We start from the raw sequence: 14,351 nt of genomic DNA, 5'->3' as shown, positions 1-14,351 counted from the left end.
GTTTCTCCATTACAGGGTACAGATTAGCGTTATTTGTATCAATACATAGCCAGTATAATACATCACCCCAATACCAGCACATATAGGAATATTTCTATCCCTAAAAAGAATGTTTCTTTCTGGCCCGTGGTAAATGTTACTTGGGACTCTGCAGGTCCTAAGAGGCCTTTGTCTTATCATCATCAAACTATCAGAATTTTAACTGAATATGCCAAGCCACAGATGGGCTCATAACAACGATGGACAAGCTCCCTGTCCCAAAGGTATGACCATCTGACACCAATGTTTCTTTCATCAGGAGGTCTGGAAGAGGTCGTATGGCTCACGGGGGCCCTTGATAAATACACAATTAAGGCCTTAAATGACCCTCAAAATAGCACAACCCTATTAAACACTAACGTCACCCGAATGCGTAAAGCAATTCTATAAAATAGAAAGACAGTAGATGTCTTAACAGAACACAAGGAGGAACATGGGGCATTTTTCAGCAGAATGTGGCATTTGCACTCCAGAGTATAACAAAAATGTAACAGGATAGTGACATAAATAATTAAATTGGTGCTCTTAAGGACCCTACATAGTCTTTTAACCATTGGTTACATTCCTGGGCGGGGTGGATTACAGTCCCACACTAAAGGATCTTCTTATCACACTTCCTATTTTTATCATAATGTCAATCCTAATATGTTGTCTCTTTCTCTGTGTTTTCTCCTATTGTCGAGATTCACGATCGCAGTTCCTGACTCCTTGATCCTTATTACTGTGTCTACTCTGGACTCTACAGCAATGGCTTTCTGTAATAGTGACTTGTTGGGACACATAGTGACCAATTTCAGTCCATAGGTAGGAACACCTCCCCCCACCCACTCCCTCCCCTCCCCCCCTTTCCCCTCCCCTCCTCCCTCCTTCCTCTTCCTCCCGCCACCTGTCAGTTTGAAGAAGTTACAGAAGATGAGCACTTCACCTTTCAATAACCTTAAAGATTTAAGGACCGAAGATTGGTCAGGGAGGAAATGATGAAGGACAGAATCAGAAAAATGTTCACTAGAAGGCTGACCCATAGTCTGCCTTGTTCTGATAAGGATCAAATACGCCCTGGTGGCTACTTTCGCAGAGGGACTCATGACTCTCTGTACATCTCACCCCAGTTAATATTGAAGTGAATGAAAAACACCAGAGAAATCTTATGAAAAGAGCCGTAAGTATTAAACTGATGTGATGTGGGGTCTGAGAGCAAAAAGTCAGGAAAGAATTCTTGAGACATTTTCACCGCAAAAAGGTGTTTTTACTGAAGCACAGGGGGCAGGACCCGTGGTCGAAAAGAGCTGCGCTGGGATTGTGAGAAGAGACTGGTTACATACTTTTTGGTTAGTTGGGGTTAGGAATAGCAGAAGCCTCAAAGGAATTTGGAAGCAAGGCTTCCAGGACCTTGAGGGGCTAGCTGCTCGTAAGAGAAGGTTACTGACTACTGTCTAGTAAAACATTAATCCCGAGACCCTTCAGATGTGTATCGGGGGGCCTATGTTTCAAGGATGGTTGCCACCACATATCTTGGTGGAGGGGAGGGTAGAGATAAAGGAAGTCTCCGAAGGCGTTTTCACATGTTAAAGAAGACTGACAGGATCCTGGAGGTCTGGCTAATGTCAAGCTAAGGCTGCCTTTTGCCTCTAGCAAAGCATTAACCATAAGGCAGCTGTCAGTTCCCGGAGAAATGTCCTATTCTGCCTGTCTCAAGTATCTGTCAATGGGCTGCACGTTGTAAGGACACTTAATTTTACCTACATTTCTCTTGCCTTTGCTTTCCTCACCACTCCCCTCTAAACAGTGTTGACCCTTCAATCTATAAGGTTGCTAAAAGCGGAAGGCCTTCCGTAACTTCTCGGCTAAATAGGGGGGCAGCGAGGTCCCTACCTATGGGTCAACATTGGTCAGGTGGGCACGTACGTGTAGGACTTACCAAAGGCAGAGGCAGCTGTGGCTAGAGTTGATAACATATGGGAGTCTCCTTCAGCAGACAGGACCATCTGTCAGCTTGAACTTACGGCAGTGAAGGCATCTAGGTGCCGTGGATCTTCCACAAGTTCACAGGAATAAAAAGGCACGTTAGCAGGCACACACTGGATTCCTGTGAGGGACGTACTGGTCTAATTCTTGATATATGAGCCCATGAGGAATGTCACAGCACATGATGTGACCCAGGAGGGGCCCTTCCATTTTGGAAGTAAATCTCCTGCTGTATTAGACTTCCAATCTTTTATTTTTTTAAGCTTTTGCACAGTGAAAGAAGCTACGTTTTATTGACTTATATTTTAGAGAGAGAGAAAGAGAGCTGGGGAGAGGGGCAGAGGGAGAGAGAGAATCCCAAGCAGGCTCCAGACTCAGCACAGAGCCCTACACAGGGCTTGGTCCCACGACCCTGGGATCATGACCTGAGCTGAAAGACAGGAGTCAGCTTAGTGGATAAAATCTACTGATGAAATCTGGAGTGGGGTTCATGAACAAACGACCCAGAAAGAATTCTTGAGATGTCTTTGGTGCTAAGGGTGGTTTTAGTAAAGCACAGGGACAGGACCCGTGGGCAGAAAGAGCTGCACTGGGGTTGTAAGGGGTGACTGATTATATACTTTCAAATTTGTGGAGGGAGGGGGTTGTAAGTCACCAACGAATTTCTGGATGCTGAAAGCAGGGTCTCACAGGACCCTGAAGATTTAGCTATTGTCAAGATAAGGTTGCTTTTAGTTTTTAAGGAAGTATAAACATTGAGGCATTAGGGCAGCTATCAACGCGTTGGGGAGTGTTACACCCTGCAGGCCTCTGACATCTACCGATGGGAATTTAATTTAAACTACATTTTTCTTGGCTTTGTTTCCCTCATCAGGACCCTCAACAACTGAGCCCTCCAGGCAGGACTTCCCATTTAAAGGACTTCCAAGGGGCACCTGGGTGGCTCAGTCGGTTGAGCCTCCGACTTCAGCTCAGGTCACGATCTCGGGGTCCGTGAGTTCGAGCCCCGTGTCGGGCTCTGGGCTGATGGCCCGGAGCCTGGAGCCTGCTTCCGATTCTGTGTCTCCCTCTCTCTCTGCCCCTTCCCTGCTCATGCTCTGTCTCTCTCTGTCTCAAAAATAAAAAAAAAAATTTAAAAAAAAATTTAAAAAAATTAAGAAAAAAAAAAAAGGGACTTCCAATACTTTAAATAAAGCATGTCTCCTGCATTTATATGAGGTAGGTTGCTGGTAACTGTCAGATCAGGTTTAGGGAGGAGATGGCCTGCTTGTTCATTTACAAAGTTATGAATTAACCTGAAGTGAATAACTTCACAGAGCATAATAGTTTTCCTCTACTGATCGAGTCACAGTGAGAAAGGCCTTTCCGCATAGTAACTCAAAGAGGCTTAACCCTATTGTTTTGGGGCAATTCTCATTCTGAGAAACACTTCTGGCAAAATAGTAATTCAATTTTCTTGAGTCTCAATGCTTAAAGTCTAATACTTACAAAGACATGTTATGGAAACACATTTCCTCTATAATCACCCTCATTTTTTTTAAACATTTATTCATGGGGCGCTTGGGTGGCTCAGTCGATTGAGCGATTGAGCGTCCGACTTCGGCTCAGGTCATGATCTCGCGTTCCGTGAGTTCGAGCCCCGCGTCCGGCTCTGTGCTGACAGCTTGGAGCCTGGAGCCTGCTTCACATTCTGTGTCTCCCTCTCTCTCTGCCCCTCCCCCGCTCGTGTTCTGTCTCTCTCTGTCTCAAAAATAAATAAACGTTAAAAAAATTTAAACATTCATTTTTAAGAGACAGAGAGTGCACATGAGCAGGGGAGGCGCAGAGAGAGCAGACACAGAATCCGAAGCAGGCTCCAGGCTCTGAGATGTCAGCACAGAGCCCGACGCAGGGCTCGAACTCACAAGCCGTGAGACCATGACCTGAGCTGAAGTCAGAAGTCTAACGGACTGAGCCACCCAGGCGCCCCATATAATCACCCTCGTTTTTATCAAAGGTAGCCAAATCAAGACTAACGCATTTGAAAAACACGTCCAACTTTAATTAATTTCCTTTAATTATTTACATAAGCTCAGCAAGAGTAGCGATTGATCATACACATCTTTTAAAATATACTTTGCTGGAACTTTTTATAAGGAACCTAGATTGAACTTTTAGAAGCCTTTCTAGGCCAGAAGCCAAGCCAAATACCCGTAGATTTGGGTGTATCCCTCTTCTTGAGGTCCCCCAAATATCCTGAGGTCCCTGCACCTGCCAGGAAGCGATATTCTTTACTCACCTGGTAAGGCTGCTGGGAACTCTGTCAGCCAGGCATCGGGCCAGTATTTCCGGGGGGGTTGATTGGCTCCATAAAGTCCACCTCAGTTCCTCCAAGCTGTCTGGTTAGTTCTGAGTCTATGCAGGTCTGTCCAAATCTGACATTCCTGTCAAAGCCTTGGTAAAATAACCAGCGTTTCCAATGGTGTCCTGTTACAAGGAGAACAGATTCTCATTGAACTTACGCAAACAATCATAACTTCCACAAAGAAGGAATACTCACTGAGATTTTTCTGAATTCCGGAGGGTTCAGGTAGAGAGAAAAGTTAAATGCTTCACATTGTTCACAAAGGAGTATTTATCACATTTCTGTAAGTCATAGATATCTTTTCTTTCTTTCTTTCTTTCTTTCTTTCTTTCTTTCTTTCTTTCTTCTTTCTTTCTTTTTTTAGGTTTATTTATTTTTGAGAGAGAGAGAGAGAGAGAGAGAGAGAGACAGAGCACGAGCAGGGGAGAGGCAGAGAAAGAGGGAGACACAGAATCCGAAGCAGGCTCCAGTCCCCGAGCTGTCAGCAGAGAGCCCGACGCGGGGCTCGAACTCACAGACCGCGAGATCATGACCTGAGCCGAAGTCGCTTAACTGACTGAGCCACCCAGACGCCCCAGTGGACGCCAAGTCCCAACAGATTCTCCTGCCTTCTGGGCCCATTGATCAAGAGTGTCTGTAAACCAAACATCAGTTATTTGGCTTCATTCCATCAGAGTTGGTGCCATTCAGGCATCTCCCTAGCTCTCCCATGATGGATCGACTTCCATTCTCACACATCCACCATTTAGATTTTCCTGTGAGCTCCCACACATCCACCCAGGCCACTGGTTTGTACTCTTTTAGTTGGTGATCTTTTCTGACACTCCCTCATTTCTCTGATTTTACCATATTTATGTTAGGTTGAATTTGTGTACTAAACATCTTCCTATAATATGTCCAGTGGTCCTGTGTACCTGACTCCACAGGAACTTCTGAAATTTACAATTAGGTCAGAAAACACACAGGACTTTTTTTTTTCCCAGTTGCTCTATTGAGTTGTTGCATTTACCCCGTACTTTTTGTTTCTGGACAATTCTACATGAGAAATAGGTACCTTGTAAATACATGAAGCAGATTGTGGGAGTGTTCTGTTAGAGATGAATGCAATCTCTAAATGATAAACTTAATATGCGTTCAATTATTACAATTTTTATGTTTGCAAACTAATTTGTGCTTTTTTTTCCTGTTTTTCCCCATCCCCGCCCTCTCCTGAATTTGTGTTTTGTCAAACAATTTTTTGGTACATAATTTTTGGAAAAATCCTAGTAAAACTGGTTTCATATTTTCTGTATACTTAAAACTTAACTTTATTTTTCATGTACTGAAAGGATATGTTAAAATATTCCAATACAGGGGCGCCTGGGTGGCTCAGTCGGTTGGGCGGCCGACTACAGCTCAGGTCATGATCTCATAGTCTGTGAGTTCAAGCCCCGCGTCGGGCTCTGTCCTGAAAGCTCAAAGCCTGGAGCCTGCTTCCGATTCTGTGTCTCCCTCTCTCTCTGCCCCTTCCCTGCCTGCTCTCAGTCTCTCTCCCTCTCTCTCAAAAATAATAAAACAATAAAAAATTTTTGAAATAAAATAAAATATTCCAATACAGTTATGGATTATCAAAACAATACTGTAATTTTGTCTTTTTGAACATATGTTTTGACCTCAGAATTTAATGTGAATTTTCTTATTCTTATAATGTTAAGCAGTTTCCCCTTTATTATTTTTTAATATTTATTTTTGACAGAGAGGGAGAGAGACAGAGAGACAGAGGGAGACAGAGAGACACAGAATCTGAAACAGGCTCTCAGCTGTTAGCGCAGAGCCTGACGGGGGGCTCGAACTCACCGACCACAAGATCATGACCTGAGCCCAAATCGGATGCTCAACCGACTGAGCCACCCAGGCGCCCCAGCAGTTTCCCCTTTAAAACTGCCTATCCAGGGGCGCCTGGGTGGCTCAGTCGGTTGAGGGACCAACTTCGGCTCAGGTCATGATCTCACGGTTTGTGAGTTCGAGCCCCGCATCAGGCTCTGTGCTGACAGCTCGGAGCCTGGCACCTGCTTCGGTTCTGTGTCTCCCTCTCTCTCTGCCCCTCCCCCACTCATGCTCTGTCTCTCTCTGTCTCAGAAATAAATAAACATTAAAAAAAATTTTTTTAACTGCTTATCCACTTGTAAGGATAAACACTTATACATTGGCCAAGTCAATACCCGCCAGCCAGAACACATGAGAAATACACATGCAGTTGAACAAAATTAGATTTGTGGACTTCCTACGATGGGGTGACTGCTCAGCATGAGGAAGACTGGAACGTCTCAGAAACTGCATAGTAGAAAGGACCTACAGGAACTGGATTTATTTCGGGTGATCTGGGGGAGGCATCAAAGGAGCCGGTTTTTTACTGGGTTGGATATTGTCAAGGAGAGTACAGTAGAATGTTAATTCCGTAGGCTTCGGTTGCTCCAATTCTGCACTTCTTGAAGAAAGCACCGGTCCTTGACCAGCTCCTGGGAGATAAATTTTGAGTCCTTGAAATATTCTGACCAATAAGTGTTCTGTATGTCTGCGTCCTTGGACCACGCCGTATCCGTTTCACTGGGTAGTTTATGCTAACAGTGTGACTTATGGTGAGTGCTTGCTTTTGTGTGCATAAGGCCACAGACGAGGCTGTTACAAGTTTGACCTCTGAGGAAGGAAGCTGGAGGCTGGGTAGCTAAGCTCAGTTATGTGGATGTTGCACGGCTACATGACTGCCCCCTGGAGATGAAGGCTTAGGTGAGCTCTAACTGTCAACCCTTCACACGTGGTGTCACACATCACTGCTGGGAGTGCCGTGTACGTGACTGGTGAGGGAGGACAACTGGAGGTCCGCATTGATTTCTCCCAGACTTCACCCTATGTGCTATTTCCCTTTGCTGATTTCAGTCTATCCTTTTTACCATAAACCATGGTATAATGGTTCTTCCGAATCCTGTTTGTGTTGCAGGGAGTATGGCCGGAGTCGCAAAAAGATGAGTCTGCAAACAAAGGGCAGTTAAGTGAAGGTCCTCATGCTCGAGCCAGAACGAGGCCATACTCTAAGCGGGTTGCTTGAGCTGCTAAAAAGAGTGCATGTGAATCGTGTCGTTCGAGTAAAGCTAATAGGATGCCATCCATGTAATGGATGATCGTAGCATGAAGAAACTGAGATCGTCAATATCGGAGAGGTTCTGCAACATGTTTGGTCCTTCAAGTGAATCATCAAGTCTGAGAATGCTCTTGGGGAATTTTGATACAGGAAATGAGTGTAATTGTACGATTTAGAATTCCAGTAGTCTTATCTAGAAGGCAGAAAAAAGAGAATAGGGCTAAAATTACCTTGTAAAGAAGGAGAAGTCAGTTTTATTAGCCAGACTAGGGATATTTCATTATTTTTGTGATTTGCATAATTCTATTATTATCCTGTGTAACGCCATGGCTACAGAACACTCTTGTTTTTGCCTTGCAGGTAAAGAATTTTATGTACAAAGAAGCAATTGGCATAAAAGGTGGAAATGTGGGTCTTGGTGGAAAGAACAATCCAGGACAAGGGAGATACCAGGGAAAGCAAAAGGGTGTAGTCTATTTTTTCTATTGAGAGCAAGGGCATCAGTGAGTGAGGATGTTGTTCATTAATGTGTATTTCCATCTTCTAGTGTGTCTTATGTAGACACTATTAAAGGACCTGCTCCAGGGTGTTTGTAAATAGTGTGTGTGATACACAGTCCTGCATTCATGGAGTTGACAGAGTAATGATTCTCTATAAACATAAAACCCGACTCATAGTTCAGCTTTATTTTTGCAATGGTTAAAACCATTTAGGTTTAGGTCATGTGATATATTTATAAGTTGGAAAGACTTTCTGTCACCAGAGTCCACATGTATCTGGGCTACAGAATGTGGCCATTTATAATCCTCCTGAAAGAATTGTAAAGAATTATAATCCTTTTGAAGCGATTACAGTCTACATAACAGAACTTGTATCCTGGAAATCATAGAGTCATCCCTAGTTGGAAAAGGGGTAAGATCACCTGCACAGTCTTACCCCAGCATATGCCCTTTCTTATAAGTAGATTGATATCTATGCAAGCTTTGGTGATCTGGTAGGTGCAATGAGAAGGACTGTGGATGGTGAGGGGATTTTTTTGTAGGAAAAAATGAAGGTGAGCTGCACACATAGTGTGTCTTTTTGAGTATTTTCCAACTTAGTATGAAAGAATATATATTTAGCATTCTCAAACATGGGAAATTTTAATGCCCTTGTATGGAAAGAAATAGAGGGTTGCCTGGGTGGCTCAGTCAGTTAAGTATCTGACTCTTGGTTTCAGTTCAGGCCCAATCTCAAGGTTCACGGGATGGAGTCCCGCATCTGCTCAGTGGGATCAAGCTCCACATCGGGCTCTGCACTGACAGCACAGAGCCTGGTTGGGATTCTCTCTCCCCCACCCCGCCCTTCCCCTGATCACACTCTCTCTCTAAATAAATAAACATTAAGGGGCACCTGAGTGACTCAGTCAGTTAAGCCTCCAACTTTGGCTCAGGTCATGATCTTGCAGTTCATGAGTTCGAGTCCCACGTTGGGTTCTGTGCTGACAGCTCGGAGCCTGGAGCCTGCTTCAGATTCCTTGTCTCCCTCTCTCTCTGCCCCTCCCCTGATCACACTCTGTCTCTCTCTGTCTCTCAAAAATGAATAAACGTTTGTATGGAAACCAATTTGACAATAAATTTCAAAAAAAATGAATAAACGCTAATAAATAAACATTAAAAAAAGAAAGAGGTGGAAAATTTTGTTTTAATGTCGCATAAAGTTTTTCACAGATACTTCCATATATTAGTCCTCCAGTATGTTAGGGCAAAGAAAAAATGTAGTACCTCTTTGCTTAATTAAACCGCAAATGAAGTAAAATCTGTGCCTACTTTTCCCAACATCAATATTTTGTAATAGTGCAGATATTTCAACGTAATTTGACCATCGTTACCTTATTTGATCCCCCTCCCCCCTCTCAACCAAACTCCAAAGAAGAAAGTTGAGCACAGGGAGCATGGTTTGACATCGGCTCATGTAACTTATAATCAATGAAATCTCAGTTTTGAAGATTTTATGTGTTCCATGACCTATACTAGGCACTGTAGAAATCCAAAACTCAGACCACCACTGAAAGGCAAGTATAATTGCTCAGTTTTACAAATATGACATCAAATACATCTGACTCAAAATGCTACAATGTCTGAGTTCATTACATGGCTTTTTCAGTAAAGATATGGTTGGGGCGCCTGGGTGGCTCAGTCGGTTAAGCAGCCGACTTCGGCTCAGGTCATGATCTCGCAGTCCGTGAGTTCAAGCCCCGTGTCGGGCTCTGTGCTGACCGCTCAGAGCCTGGAGCCTGTTTCAGATTCTGTGTCTCCCTCTCTCTCTGACCCTCCCCCGTTCATGCTCTGTCTCTCTCTGTCTCAAAAATAAATCTTAAAAAAAAAAAAATAAAGGTATGGTTTTATTATTTATTTTTTTAAATTTGTTTTTACATTTTATTTATTTCTGAGAAACAGAGTGAGACAAAGCGTGAGCAGGGGAGGGGCAGAGAGAGAGGGAGACACAGAATCGGAAGCAGGCTCCAGGCTCTGAGCAACAGGTCAGCACAGAGCCTGATGCGGGGCTCGAACCCACGAACTGTGAGATCATGACCTGAGCCGAAAGTCGGACGCTCAACTGACTGAGCCACCCAGGCGCCCCAAAAGGTATGGTTTTAGAATGTAGAACGGATCAGAGTGTAAGGGTGGGGAAGGGCTTGACTACAAATGGGCAGCGCTAGTGATTATTTGGGAGTGAGATATTAGTCTGTATTATGATATTGGTGCCACTGTATACATTGCTGAAAACTCACAGAACTACACGCAAAAGACTGCATTTTACTGTTTCGCATATGCCTGAGCCAACAACAGAAACCCATACCAGCACCTTGATTTTTAGGTAAGCAAAACAACTCTCTCCACCTCCTCAATGATGTTACAGAGAATGGCAGATACAGATAAGAGGGAGTCTTGAGCCATCACGCCTTTCTCGGAATCCACTCAGAAATTAGGTGACACCCTCCTGGCACATGCCTGCCCTTAGCTCCGGGATGCCAGAGGGAAGGGGATGGGAGAAAAAGGAGCAACGGCCGGATTTTGCTGCTGTTCAGCTAGTTGTCTCCAGGCAGGATTCATGAGGCATACCGATTGTCACACTCCTGCAGCTCCCTCAAGGACTCCTTTTAATGTTTTGCCACTACAGCTTTGCTCTGGTTACTGTGACGTCACTCTGATAATCATAAGCCGCCCCCCAGATATGCGTTAACAATCATCATTCAAACATATGGCTCACTGATACATCGGAAGTATCTCACGACTGATGTTTTATGAGACGACAGTAGATAACCTCAACAGCAGCTAGCCCCTCAAGGTCCTGGAACGCTTGCTTCCGAATTCCTCGGGCACTTAGGCCATCCCTAACCTCCACTAACTAAAAAGTATATAATCAGTCACTCCTCACAATCCCAGCGGAGCTCTTCCTGCCCACGGGTCCCTGTGCCGTAATAAAAGCACCTTTTTGCACCAAAAAGGTCTCGAGAATTATTTCTTAACTGTCCACTCCACGGCCCCACATCAGAAGGGACAGGGCATTTGCTCTACAGGGTCCTGGGAATCTGAGCTCTGAAAGAACTATTGGTTCGAAACAAGGGCGGACCTAGTCTTGTCAAGCGGGGCCCTCGAGGGCAGGAAGCCCCTGCTTTCAAAACCCCACCCCAAACCCAGTTCTGTACTTTTGGCTGAAAGAGTTCACTAAGGGATCCGCATCTGTCCCCATCCTGTAACTACTTCCCTGGAGCAGCACCACGTTGCAGCGAGGTGAGAGGGAGTAGAAAACGGGCAGTGAAAGCCGAGACGGTGGCCCACGCCCCTCGCGGGAGAAGCCGGCTCTGCAGCACCGGCAGCTCAGCAGCACGTGGCCAGGCGTGCATCCCACCTTCTCGCCCCTTCAACCCTCCATCACAGACATGCACATGCGCAGTCCCAGCGCTGCTAGACTCAGGGCGGCACATGCGCAGTCCACACCCGGAACCACAGGCTCTTTGGCCCCCTAATCATCCCCAGGCTCCAGGCCAGGTCTGCGGGGTCCGCCCCTCCGTGCCCCCCCCCCCCCCCCGGTCACTCACTTTCTGGGGCACACCCGCAGGAAACTCAGCTCGAAGAAAGACGGCCCTCCAAGGCCTTGATCTGCCCCTCGGGTTTCCCCCAACACGCACAGCACCCCCTGCAGACCAGCTGTTCCCAGAGGCAGCTGACAGTTCCGACCTTTGCCGAGCGTCCCAGTGCAGGCCAAACCTCCCTCCCGTCCTGGGAGTGGAGCCTGCCGACTTCCCGGAAGAGACGCGAGGACCGGCCGGAAATGGCAGAAGTCCCCGCCCCCTGGGCCTCACAGCCGCTTCAGGCGGGTGCTCGGGAGGAGCTGCAGGTGGTTTCCTGGGCCTCAACCTTCTTCCTTTCTCCCGCTGGCTGCTGAGGGAAGCCGCTGAAAGTCTGCCAGGTGCAAAGGGAACGACAGTGAAGTGGCTGGACTCGGAGGAACCTGGTGGTGGGCATGATGGCTGAAGACGTGACTGTACCGTTCGCAGCCCCAAACAAAGGGACAGCACACACTCCCCTGTGAGATAGTGAGGGGTGCTTCGCTGGAAGAAACTTAATCTCCACTCTAAGTATGGGGATGGATGTTAACTAGACTTATTGTAGTGATTTCACAATATCTACGTATATAAAATCATTATGTCGTCCACTCGAGACAAATAGAATGTTACATGCCAATTATATTTCAATAAAATAAAATAAAGAATAATACCATGATGTTCGCTATAATTACTTCTGTCTAATGGGGCATTGAAAGTCCTGGATAATGTAATAAGAAAAATAAATGACAGGAACAGCTCTTCTTTTTTAATTTTTAATTTTAGCTCCAAGAGAGAGCATGCGTGCATGGGGAAAGAAGGGCTGAGGGAGAAAGAGAGGATTTTAAGCAGGCTCACGATGGAGCCTGACTCAGGGCTTGATCCCACGACCCTGGGATTATGACCTGAGCTGAAATCAAGAGGCACTCAACCAGCTGAGCCACCCAGGCACCCCCCCAGGCATAAGTTCTTTAAAAGAAGAAATTAAACGTATTATTTGCAGGTGATATGATGGTTTACATTGAAAACACACAAACAATTCTACAGATAATTATTAGAAAAAATAGAGTTTGACAATTTGGTATAAAGTTAATATATTTTATTTTTTAAAGTTTATTTTATTTTGAGAGAGAGAGCAAGAGCTATGCCTCAATCTTAAATGCTTTTCTTTCCTGAGTTCATTTTCCAATACAAATGATGCTTCCCTACCTCCTCTGAGGAAGAACTATTTTAATAACAGCACTGGTGACCTGGCTTCCTCAGAAGAAAAAAATGCATATGGAACAGCATGAATTCTGACCTGTCAGAATTTTCCTACTGGACTGACTTTTTTATTGAAAGTAAGACAGTTTGTACCCCAGGCTTCTCACAGGCAAGATTTTGTCTTCCACAGGAAGAGGGTAGAGTGAGCTGTTGGGTTTACTGAGGTTGGATACAGATCTAACATTTAAGTTATATTTTACATAGGTACTAGAACAGAGTTCTGCTGTTAAGTATAATTTTACCCCCTTTTGCCACATTCTAAGATCTATAATTTTGAATATCATGTTTCATATTCTCTCCTCTGTACTCACCACAGCTTTGCCTCTGTGGGCTTCATCAGGGATATTTTCTTCTATGTTATCTTACTTTGCACTAAGTCTCTCTTCAACTGTAAATTGTTGGTACTTCATCCTTGAAGTTCTTAATTTTGCTGACCTATTCACAGTCATGTTTTCCATTTGTTCCTTTTTAAGTTTTTATATAAATGCAACAGGAATACAGAAAAGTGAACATATTATAAAACAGCTCACTGAATTTTAAAAAGTTAACACACCCATACAATCAGCACCAGATCAAGAAACAGAACATTGCCAGCACCCGAAGCTCAATTTGTGCTCCCTTCCAGGCATTATCCCCTAAAGATAAGAGCATGAATGAGATTCACATATTTTTTCCTCCTGAGGTCAGGAACATGACAGGGATGTCCACTCTCACCACTGTTGTTCAACTCAGTACTGGAAGTCCTAGCCTCAGCAATCAGACAACAAAAAGAAATAAAAGGCATCCAAATCGGCAAGGAAGAAGTCAAACTCTCACTCTTCACAGACTACATAGTACTCTATATGGAAGATCCAAAAGATTCCACCAAAAAACTCTAGAACTAATAGATTAATTCAGCAACGTCACAGGATATAAAATCAATATACAGAAATCAGTTGCAGTTTTATACGCCAATAGCGAAGGAACAGAAAAAGAAATCAAGGAATTGATCCCATTTACAACTGCACCAAGTACCATAAGATACCCAAGAATAAACCTAACCAAAGAGGTAAAAGATTTGTATGCTGAAAACTAGAGAAAGCTTATGAAAGAAACTGAAGACACAGAAATGGAAAAACATTCTATACTTATGGATTGAAAGAACAAATATTGTTTAAAATGCCTATACTACCCAAAGAAATCTACGTATTCGATGCAATACCTATCAAAATAATAGCAGCATTCTTCACAGAGCTTGAACAAACAATTCTAAAATTTATGTGGAATCAGAAGACCCCGAATAGCCAAAGTAATGTTGAAAAAGAAAACCAAAGCCAGAGGCATCACAACTCTGGACTTCAAGCTGTATTACAAAACTGTAATCATCAAGACAGAATGGTACTAGCACAGAAGCAGACACACAGGTCAATGGAACAGAATAGAGAGTCCAGAAATGGGCACACAAATGTGTGGCCAACTCATCTTTGACAAAGCAAGGAAGAATATCAAATGAAAAAAAAAAAAAAAAAAAAAGACAGTCTCTTCAGCAAACG

At 44.3% G+C, this 14,351-nt stretch overlaps 1 long non-coding RNA gene across 1 annotated transcript; it reads right to left on the bottom strand.

Annotated features, from left to right (window-relative positions):
* Positions 1-903: 903 nt before the first annotated feature.
* On the bottom strand, positions 904-11,812 carry LOC115502591. The gene is made up of 3 exons (XR_003965143.1): positions 11,551-11,812; positions 4,283-4,470; positions 904-2,071 (listed from the first exon to the last, which is right to left on the bottom strand). It is a non-coding gene; the product is annotated as an uncharacterized LOC115502591 (long non-coding RNA).
* Between the last annotated feature and the right edge of the window lie 2,539 nt (positions 11,813-14,351).

Source organism: Lynx canadensis, chromosome A2 (assembly GCF_007474595.2).
Source record: "Lynx canadensis isolate LIC74 chromosome A2, mLynCan4.pri.v2, whole genome shotgun sequence".
In the NCBI taxonomy this organism is placed as follows: Eukaryota; Metazoa; Chordata; class Mammalia; order Carnivora; family Felidae; genus Lynx; species Lynx canadensis.
This window is presented reverse-complemented; position numbering and strand designations above follow the sequence as displayed.